This window comes from Myotis yumanensis, unplaced genomic scaffold (assembly GCF_028538775.1).
Source record: "Myotis yumanensis isolate MYYU_CA2020_CCGP unplaced genomic scaffold, mMyoYum1.0.hap1 SCAF_4, whole genome shotgun sequence".
Classification (NCBI taxonomy): Eukaryota; Metazoa; Chordata; class Mammalia; order Chiroptera; family Vespertilionidae; genus Myotis; species Myotis yumanensis.
Window position 1 is genome coordinate 46587925 of NW_027223755.1, and position 10417 is coordinate 46598341.

The window sequence follows — 10417 nt, forward strand, 5'->3', positions numbered from 1 at the left end:
ATAATGAACAACATAAACTGATGAACAAAAACAGATCTAGAGACAGAGAAGCATTGATCAGACCATCAAACCTCAGAGGGAAGGTAGGGGAGGGTGGGGGTAAGGGGGAGAGATCAACCGAAGACTTGTATGTATGCTTATAAGCCTAACCAATGGACACAGACAACAGGGGGCTGAGGGCATGAGTGTGGGAATGGGGGGGAGAATGGGGGATAAGGACACATATATAATACCTCAATCAATAAAGAAATTAAAAAAAAAATAAATGTACTTTGATGCCAATGTAGTATCTTTTATAAAGATCAGGTGTGGCTTTTTGAAATTTTTATCTGCTTTGTTTGGTATGAATATGTTTATCTACACTTACGAGTAAGTTTGTCTCATTCAAACTGTCATTGTACAGTTCTCACAAAGCTATTGTCTCAATACCTTTAATAGTTAAATAATTCTGCTTTTTCTTTCTTTTTGAGATAGTTTTTGGAAGTTGTATTTCCTAGTAATTTTCCAAATCTATATTTTAACATGCAGCCATTTGTGTCACTCTCTAATTCGTGTTGTAGCATATGTTTTTATTCCCATAAGGTTAATCTATAGCTCTATTCCATCTCAATAAAATTTGTTTCTTTCATTACACTTTTCAAGTTTAGATTTGTTGAGTCTCTTTCTTATGTTTCTGGTTTCTATGAAATTATCTTTTTTAAAATTTTGTAATTTTACTTCTGTTGGTTTTTTTGTTTTTAACTTCTGAGCTAGATATGGCATATTAATTTTAAACTTTAAAATTTTCTTATGTAAATATTAATCCTTTAATATTATTGAGTCTATACAAATTAAGATGGTTAATTTTTTAATAAAATTAATAATTCAAGTATTACGTATATCAAATTCACTGCATTACACATGAATTAGTAGTTTTAAAATTGTTCCACTTTCTTTGTTTTTCAAATTTGCATTGCAATGTCTTCTTTTACTCTTGACATATTTAAAAATGTATTTCCAACTTTTAATTTATTTCCTGAATTGAGAGTCTATGTGTTTCTTCTCATGCTCAGAATATATAATCTACCTAGGACTATTTATGCCTCTTTGAAAATTCTTAGCCCAGTAATGAGACTCCTATTCATTTTGTCCAATTTGCACATGGTCTAAGGTTTAGTTGCCTTATTAATATCAACATTGTTGCCACCATTCATCACTAGACTCCTCTAGTGCCTGCATTTTTCATACTGATTTCTCTTTTCTTTTCCATCCACTTGTTTTTTATGGGGGTCAGTGGATGTGTTTTGCATATTTTTTCTTATTATTTGGGGGTCCAGAATGCATTAAATATTTATTTTATCCAGTATGTAGTAATTTTGAAATGATACCATTCATAGCACATAGTTTGCCTCCCTATAATTTTATTTCATACACAGATATTTTCATGATTAAAATTACACAATTTGAGCCCTAGCCAGGTAGATCAGTTGGTTAGAACATTGCCAAATACACCAAGATTATGGGCTCTATCTCCTGTTAGGGCATATATAAAAATAAGTCAATGAATGCATCAGTAAGTAGAACAACAAACTGATTTCTCTCTCTCTCTCTCTCCCTCTCTTAAATCAATAAATTTAAAAAAATCAGACATCTGTCAGAGGAAGGAGGGTTGGGAGACTGGATGAAAGAAGGTGAAAGGATTAGCCAAAAAACATATATACATAATACATAGACACAGGCAACAGTGTGGTGACAGCCAGAGGGAAAGGGAGTTGGGGGCTAGGTAGAGGTGGGCAAAGGGGGGAAAATGGGGACTGAAAGAGACTTTACTGGGTGCAGTGGGTGCATGATACAATGTGCAGATGATATTTTGTTGAGATGTACACTTGAAACCTATATAATTTTGTGAACCAATGTTACTTCAATAAATTTCAATAAAAAATAAAAAATTTAAAATGTATATATCAAAAATTCATCATTAAATTATATATAATTTGAAAAATGATAATAGATAAAGAGATAAGTATTGGAATATATGGAATATTGAAGATAAAAGTAGTAAACACACTGGTCGTTTAAATAAAAAATACCCAAAAGAGAACCATTTATTTGATTATTTGATCATGAATACACTACATATGTTCATATTCTGTAATTTAATTTGCTTCTAGATGAAGGCCAAGGCAAAAAATAACATTTATTATACGCAAATTATTAAAATTTGTGATTACTTCACTATCTTATTGAAGTCTCTTCCCCACTTCATTAGTCCTCAGTCTGAGTCACCATCAATGTCTTATTTCTTCATTCCTACTTGCAGACTCGCATGCTCTTTGGTATAAAATATATAACCCTATTGTCTGTCTCACACAACATTTCACAATTTCTCTGGTAAATTTTAAGTTGACCGTTGTTCAGTTATCACTTTATTCATATGAAATTCATTGCAAAGGTTTATGAAAATTAGTAAACTCATGTCCACAATTTTAATTCCATAGATTACCTCAACCACACTGATTTTTTTCATTTCTAACTTATTGACACATTAGACAAAATTATATTAACTTCCTTGACTATGGTCTCCTTTTCCCCAAATATCTGTTCTCTTCTGCCCCTATTCCCCTATTTCTTCTCTGTTCCCCATTATCAAGTGCCCCTACTTAATAAGAGTGACCTTCCTAGCTATAAACACATTTGACTTCTTTCCTAACTTTACATGAGTCTTTCTTATTTCCTTGTCCTTCTTTATTTTCATTTTAAACTTCTCCTTCTTCATTGATTCCTTTTCCTGGGTCTACAAATGTATTTCTCAATCCTAGGGATCCTTGTGATAAATTCATCTTTCATCCTTAATATAGTGAGATAAAGAAAAAAAGAATTATGAGCAGGAGATGTAACTTTAAAAGAAGAGAGAAGAAAAACATATTCAGAGGTAGAAATACTATCTGTTAATAAACTAAATAGAGGTCATCTTACCAATTTCTTATCAAGAGACATAAATAAAAAGAAAATCTAGTTTTAAAAATTCTTAATTATGGTGCTAAGAAAATGTTCATATATATATACGAACTGTTTAATGACCTATTTAATTTATTTATCACTCAGCATTTCAGAATGAATTTTTCTACCATTCACCTTCTTTTAAAGTATTTTTACGACAGTTGTATCAGAGTATACTATTAAGTACAGTATAAAATATTAGAATGTAATTTCTTTTGGCACTCTATTTATGTTTATTATTGACTTCGAAGGGCATTCAGGATGTAGAAGAGTTATTTTCCCAGGGGTACACATGAAAAATAATTCTGTCAGCAATTCTCATAGACAAGTGATGCAGAGGCAGCTTTAGCAAAGACATAGTATTCTTTTAACCAGAAATGATTTGTGTTTTCTTGAGGCAATGTCTATTTGCAGCAATGTTAACATTGACATCAGTAGCTAGAAAATGACTGCAAAAGACAAATGGTCCTCAGTGTAAAAATCAGCAAGAGAGAGCCCTGGCCACTAAGAAAATGTCAGAATGACCATGACTGACTACAGATCACAAAAGGGGCATGAAGAGTCCAAAGTTTTGCCACCAAAATATGGTTTTTAGGATATTGATCTTAAGCAGGTTATTAAGAAACAAAAGACTCAGAAAAAACCTTCAACCTAAAGGAATTCAGATAGAAAAACCTGCTTAAAGTATGGGAGCATAATCTTAGTGTCTGTCATCATATAAACTAAATGAGGCATACCAAGAAAAATCTAGCAAAGCCTGCTGTTGAACTTTCCTCTGTGCCTCATTGTTTCTGGGTGGCCCAAAGAGAATTTGTTTACACATGTTGGTTCTTTCTCCTCCACCTATGAATTGACTATCTTCCCTTTGAAATTCCAGACCCCTGCCCCCAAATTTCTCTTTAGTGTAGAATGGCATATACACCTCAACTGCTTAATACAACTTTATGTCTCAGATTCATATGGTATCCCCACATTTAAATCCATAATACATTTTGGACATTTTCTCCTGTTAATATGTCTTATGTTCATTTGATTATTAGCCCAGCCATTAGTTTATTTGTGTGTGTGTGTGTGTGTTGTTGTTTTTTGTATGTTTTCTTTTGACCCCCACAATCACAAACTGAAACCTTTGCTTACACACAGGCCATAACCTTACAGCAAATCCAGTAGCATTCTAAGAGTAGCTTCAACATTATTATCCAGGTGAGGCAAGGAGAGTACTTCGTTGATATTCCCTAAGGCAAAGAAAATAGTCCCTTAGACCCTCTCTCCACCACAGGGGAGGACACGAACTATGTGCCTTTGCGTGGAGGGTATAGTGAAGATGATGTAAATGAGTTAGTGAAGAAAGATGAAGGGGATGGTGAAAAGCAGACACAGAAAAACAAAGGGCGGGGGGAGAGAGAAATGATCAGAGCATTTCTTGAAGAAGAGAAAACACTTACCACTCCTTAGAACAGCGGTTCTCAACCTGTGGGTCAGGACCCCTTTGGGGTAGAACGACCCTTTCACAGGGGTTGCCTAAGACCATTGGAAAACACATATATTATTACATATTGTTTTTGTGATGAATCACTATGCTTTAATTATGTTCAATTTGTAACAATGAAAATATATCCTGCATATCAGATATTTACATTATGATTCATAATAGTAGCAAAATTACAGTTATGAAGTAGCAATGAAAATAATTTTATGGTTGGGGTCACCACAACATGAGGAACTGTATTAAAGGGTCGCGGCATTAGGAAGGTTGAGAACCACTGCTTTAGAAGAAGAGGAAGAGGACGGTACGGCTACAGGTCAGGAAGAAGGCACCGGGTCAGAAGATGCAAGGGAAAGGAGGAGGATGAATTGTGGGTCAGCTTCCTCAACAATGTGGGAACAAAATTAAAATTTCCCCTGTATCCACAAGTTATAAAAAGAGAGGAGATTGAAGAGATGAGTTCAAGTAAATTGTTGGTCAAAGCAGAAGAGCTAGAGAACCCTAAACACACACACACACAAAACAACAGAAAAAGTAATAATCACCAAGGTGTTTGATTTTTCTGGTGAAGTCAGAGTGACTAAGGAAGTGGTTGCTACATTTAAAAGGCCAAATCCTTCTTCAAGCAAAATGAGAAAGAAAAACTACAGGCTAAGGTCTCTTTAGCTCTGCCATCACTCCCTGCTAGGTCAGGATGAAGATCAAGTGGCCACCTTCCACCTTTGAAATTCCTCAGTATGTTCCATGCTTCTATGTCTCTGGAACTGGAATCCAGTAAAAAAAGTAAACTGATGAACAACATAGATCCAGAGATATGCGTACTCTTAATAGGGGCTGCGCTGGTTTGCATGGATCACCTGTTACAGACTGGAAATAGGAAGAGTAAGCACCAGGCTAACTGAACTGATGCATCCAACTTTACAAGACATCTGGATGTGGGGCCACATTGTGTAGGAGCTGTTTTATCACTGTGCATGGTCTCTCAGAGTGGCCATTTTTCATTCAATTTTATCTGGAGCCCTCAGACATCAGGGCAAGATCTGTCACTGTGTACACAAAGACACAATCCAAGATCTTTGGAGAAGTTGTCTTGAAGTTTCTTACCTTTGACAACCTGGTCTTAATTCTGCTTTGGGAAATCAGGGAAGTACTGACTACGTCTGATGTTCTTGGGCATTTCAATACAAAATACCTATTCGTACCTGATAAAATAAAGTGTCAGATATTTACTTTCTTGGAAGCCTCTGAGTAAATCATATTAAGTCTAGCAGGCTCCGTAAGGAAGGGGGCTCTAATGATTTCAGAACTAGCACTTTGTGAGGCCAATGACATGACACTACCAATAATGACAGTAGTCTCTCCTTTGGCCTGATGGAAAGGACACAGATCTCCCAGGATCCCTGGCTCTCAACACCCCTTACCCTACTTTGCCTGTAAGCCCCCCCTTTTCTAGCCCGGCGTATGCCTTTTTATAATCCTAACTGTCTCTTTGAGAAAGCTTACTTAAGTATATGCCTCTGTCTAAATGTCCCCTTATTATCAGTGTATAAGAACTGGTCTATGTTTCAAAATGGATAAAAGACTTAAATATCTTAGAAGAATTCATAGGCAGCAAAATATCAGACATATGTTGTAGCAATATCTTTACCGATACAGCTCCTAGGACAATGGAAACTAAAGAGAAAATAAACAAATGGGACTACATTAAAATTAAAAGCTTCTGCACAGCAAAAGAAACCATCAACAAAACAAGAAAGCCCACTGCCTGGGAGAACATATTTGCCAATGTTATCTCCCCTAAGGGTTTAATCTCCAAAATTTATAGGGAACTCATACAACTTAACAAAAGGAAGATAAACAATCCAATCAAAAAATTGGCAAAGAACCTAAATAGACACTTTTCAAAAGAAGACATACAGAAGGCCAAGAGACATATGAAAACATGCTCAAAGTCACTAATCATCTGAGATATGCAAATCAAAACAACAAAGGCACCATCTCACACCTGTCAGAATGGCCATCATCAACAAATCAACAATAGACAAGTGCTGGCAAGGCTGTGGAGAAAAAGGAGCCCTAGTGCAGCCACTGTGGAAAACAGTATGGTGTTTCCTCAAAAAATTAAAAATGGAACTCCCAGTAATCTCACTTCTAGGAATATATCCCAAGAAATCAGAAACACCAATCAGAAAGAAAATATGTACCCTTATGTTCATAGCAGCACAATTTACAATAGCTAAGTTTGGAAATAGCTTAAGTGCCCATCAGCAGATGAGTGGATTAGAGAACTGTGGTACATCTACACAATAGAATACTAAGCTGCTCTAAAAAAAAAGGAATTCTTACCATTTGCAACAGCATGGATGGAACTGGAGAGCATTATGCTAAGTGAAATAAGCCAGTCAGAGAAAGATAAATATCACATGATCTCACCCATTTGTGGAATATAATGAACAACCTAAACTGATGAAAAAAAATAGATACAGAGACATAGAAGCATCAAAGAGGTCATCAAACCTCAGAGAGAAGGCAGGGGAGGGGGCGAGGGGCAGGAGGGTTTGTAAGAGATCAACCAAAGAACTTGTCTACATGCATATAAGCATAACCAATGGACACAGACAGTATGTTTGAGGGCATGTTCCAAAGGGTGGGAGCTAGTTGGGAAAGGTCAATGGGGAAAAAAGAGACATATATAATACTTTCAACAATAAAATATTAAAAACAAACAAACATGGCAACAATTATTATAATTTGAAAAAATGTTTACCTTTGAACTGATAAATAAAAGAATTTATAAACTGTTAAAAAAAAGATCAAGAGGCATGAGCAGCCTTTTGGGCAAAATGGGAGCCAAGAAGAATAAGATGAGCACCCCAGAGAAGTATAAATTGGTCTGGGAGAGCTTCAAGGAGGATGAGGGTATTGGTGAAGAACTAGCCATCCACAACTGAGGGAAGGAAGGGTACATTGAACAGAAAGCTTTTCTAGAATGAGCATATCACAGGCAGTTTGAAATTGAGCAAGATCACAGGCTAAGCAAAATCAAACCATGAGGTTATGGGGGGAAATCAATAGCAGCTAAATCCTGTTTACAACATGAGCTTGTAGTACGCCTGTGAAATGCCTGCAATGTTTCTCCTCAACTCTTTCCCAGCCAGGCCTTTTTTTCTACATTGAATTTCTGTCTTCGTATCTTTATCTCCATGGGTTCATTCATTTTACTTTTAAAAGTTTGTTCTTAAAAAAATGAAAGTAAAAACACAAAAGTTGGTCCCTAAAAGTAAGAATTTAGGTGTGTGTATTTTGTGTGTGTGTGTGTGTGTGTGTGTGTGTGTGTGTGTTATCTTGTGTCCCATTCCCCCACTGAAACCTCATGATGCAAATGATACTTCATTAGGAAAAGAAAGGGGTTACAGTGTATTTGTTCATATTCTCTTAGTAGTAACACTGGAAGGGGGGCACAATACCCATTGTTAGTATGGCAAGTTCATATATGACATGGACTGACTGAAGGGAAGTACAGTAGGTCCTTGGATTACATTGGAGATCCGTTCCTATGGCGCAACATAACCCGATTTTCACTGTAAGTCGGAACCCAGCTACATAAGCACCTACGTCACTCACATGGAGCACATGCACAGCAGTAATGAAATGAAACCGTAAAAAAAATTTAAAAGATAAAAATTCCTAACTTTCACTTGTAGTAAATAAATAATAAAAAAGATATCTTTATGTACATACATCAAAATGATGGAACTTTTTTTTTTATAAATAAACTAGTGACCTGGTGCACGGAATTCATACACATTAAAAGGAAATTAATTAGAGGAAATATTTTAATAGTGCTATTTGCCCTTTCTCTATAATAGAAGTGTCAGAGATGAAAGAAAATTAGTAAAATGTATATGAACATCTTCCTCCTGTCAGAATCTGGGGCATTCCATAGTAACTAGAGTCAAGTTCCCGCCCACCCACATGCGCCTTGAAATTGTGCAAGACCCCACTCCCATTAGGCTAGATCCAGTCTTGGCTGGCCCCACCCCCTCAAGCCCCGCATGGCGGGGGGTGTGGCCTCAGGTCCCCTGGCCTGGCACCGGGGTGAGGGGCACGGCCTCAGGTCCTCCAGAAACTACTTGAGTGCTAACCAAAAATGTTGGTTAGCACTCAAGTAGTTGCCGAGGCCGGGGATGCAGCCTGAGGTCCCCTGTCAAGCCCCACCAGGCAGGGGATGTTCCCTGAGGTCCCCTGTCAAGCCCTGCTGGGCGGGGGTGTGACCTGAGGTCTCCCAGCCTGATGCCGGGGCAGGGGTCATGGCCTGAGGTCCCCCAGCCTGGCACTGGGGCAGGGGGCGTGGCCTGAGGTCCCCTGTCAAGCCTCAGGTCCCTGCTGATTGCTCCTTAAGGCTCGTTATGGGAACTCGGCCTCCGCTGTGGGCACAGCCATCTGTGTTATGGAATCCCTGCCTCCGCTATGGGTGCAGCCACCTTGACCGCTACAGCATGACAGTCAATTTGCATATTCCCTCTTTATTAGATAACATGGGAGATGGCAATGTAACCACAAAACGATGTATGTCGACGTAACCCGAGGACTGCCTGTACTTAAGAAAGTTGACAAAGCAATATTCAGACAGCCATCAATCTGGTTAGCAGAGCTAAAAATGTTGGTTAGCACTCAAGCAGCTGCAGTCATCTACCATTTCTTATAAAATGGGTAAGTATTCTCTAATAAACTGTTCTCTATTTCTGTTGTTTAGAACATTTTTTGCACTGAAGTAAATAAGTTAGTGAATGAATGAATAACAAATGAATGACTGAACAAATGAAAGAAATTATTAAAACTTTCAGCATTCATAGAATGATAGTAAACAAAACAAGTAAAATATGGAAGAATATGGGAAATATGCACTTAAGTATTAAAGAATTAAAGATAAATGATCATTTCCACTTCTGGTAAATATATTTTTGGTTATCTTAGAATGTCATTTGAACTCTCAAATCTTCATTTCCTTCATTTGCTTATCATATCTGAGGAATTATCCTCTGTACACATTAGCTATGAGAATCACACTAATGTTCGAAACAGCCAAAAAGGTCTCAAAAGGTTATAATTTTTTCTGAATCACTTCTTAATAACATTTCATATAATGCAACTAAAATGCAAAGTGGGTAATGGTTATAATAAGATTCAATAATACAGCAGCATTTCTGACACCATTTAGATTTTAAAGTAAATGCCCCAGTGAATCAATGTTAATTTATAAATACTTTTTTGCATTTCATATACTTACATGAGGTCACAGTAAGCCCAATAAATAGCTTATTTTTACTGCTGATAAATAGGTTTAGAATTATATTCTAGAAACAATAAAAAAATCCTAATTTTAGTTTAATATCAGGTATATTTGATCTAGATTGTATATCCTAAGCTCTTAAAAGTCTTTTAGCAGTATAGGAAAAAATATTGCAAAAAATAAATAGGGGTTTAAGGAAGATTTTAGAGATATATTTGGTTTGATTCAGTAAGATTCTTTTACATTATGCGAAGAGTGAAAAAGGCTGGCTTAAATTCAAGACAGTAATTATTCAACAAACATTTATTGAACTTATAGTATGAGCAAAACTCTTAAAATTCATACAAAAGGAAGATAAACATTCAATGGAATTTCATAGATATTAACTGGTTGCTGAAATAAATTGAAAAATAATTTTCAGAAAGGTTGAAATTTGAGCTGTTTCTGAAAGAATGAATAAGAATTTGTCAGATAAGAGAAGAGAACATTTTTTATAGAGGGTGCAGTGCTATGCAAAATTTCAGATGTATGAAGTTCAGTGCAATCTCAGGGGAAGAGGAATTGTTCTGTGAGAGGACAACTTTACAGTCAAAGTGAACAAAGCAAATGAGTTCAGAAAATTCTATGTTTTCAAATATACAAATTGTGATTACTTTATC

General features: G+C 36.3%; 1 pseudogene; it reads left to right on the forward strand.

Annotated features, from left to right (window-relative positions):
* Positions 1-3499: 3499 nt before the first annotated feature.
* Positions 3500-7518, forward strand: LOC139009422 (craniofacial development protein 1-like; annotated as a pseudogene).
* The last annotated feature ends 2899 nt before the right edge of the window (positions 7519-10417 follow it).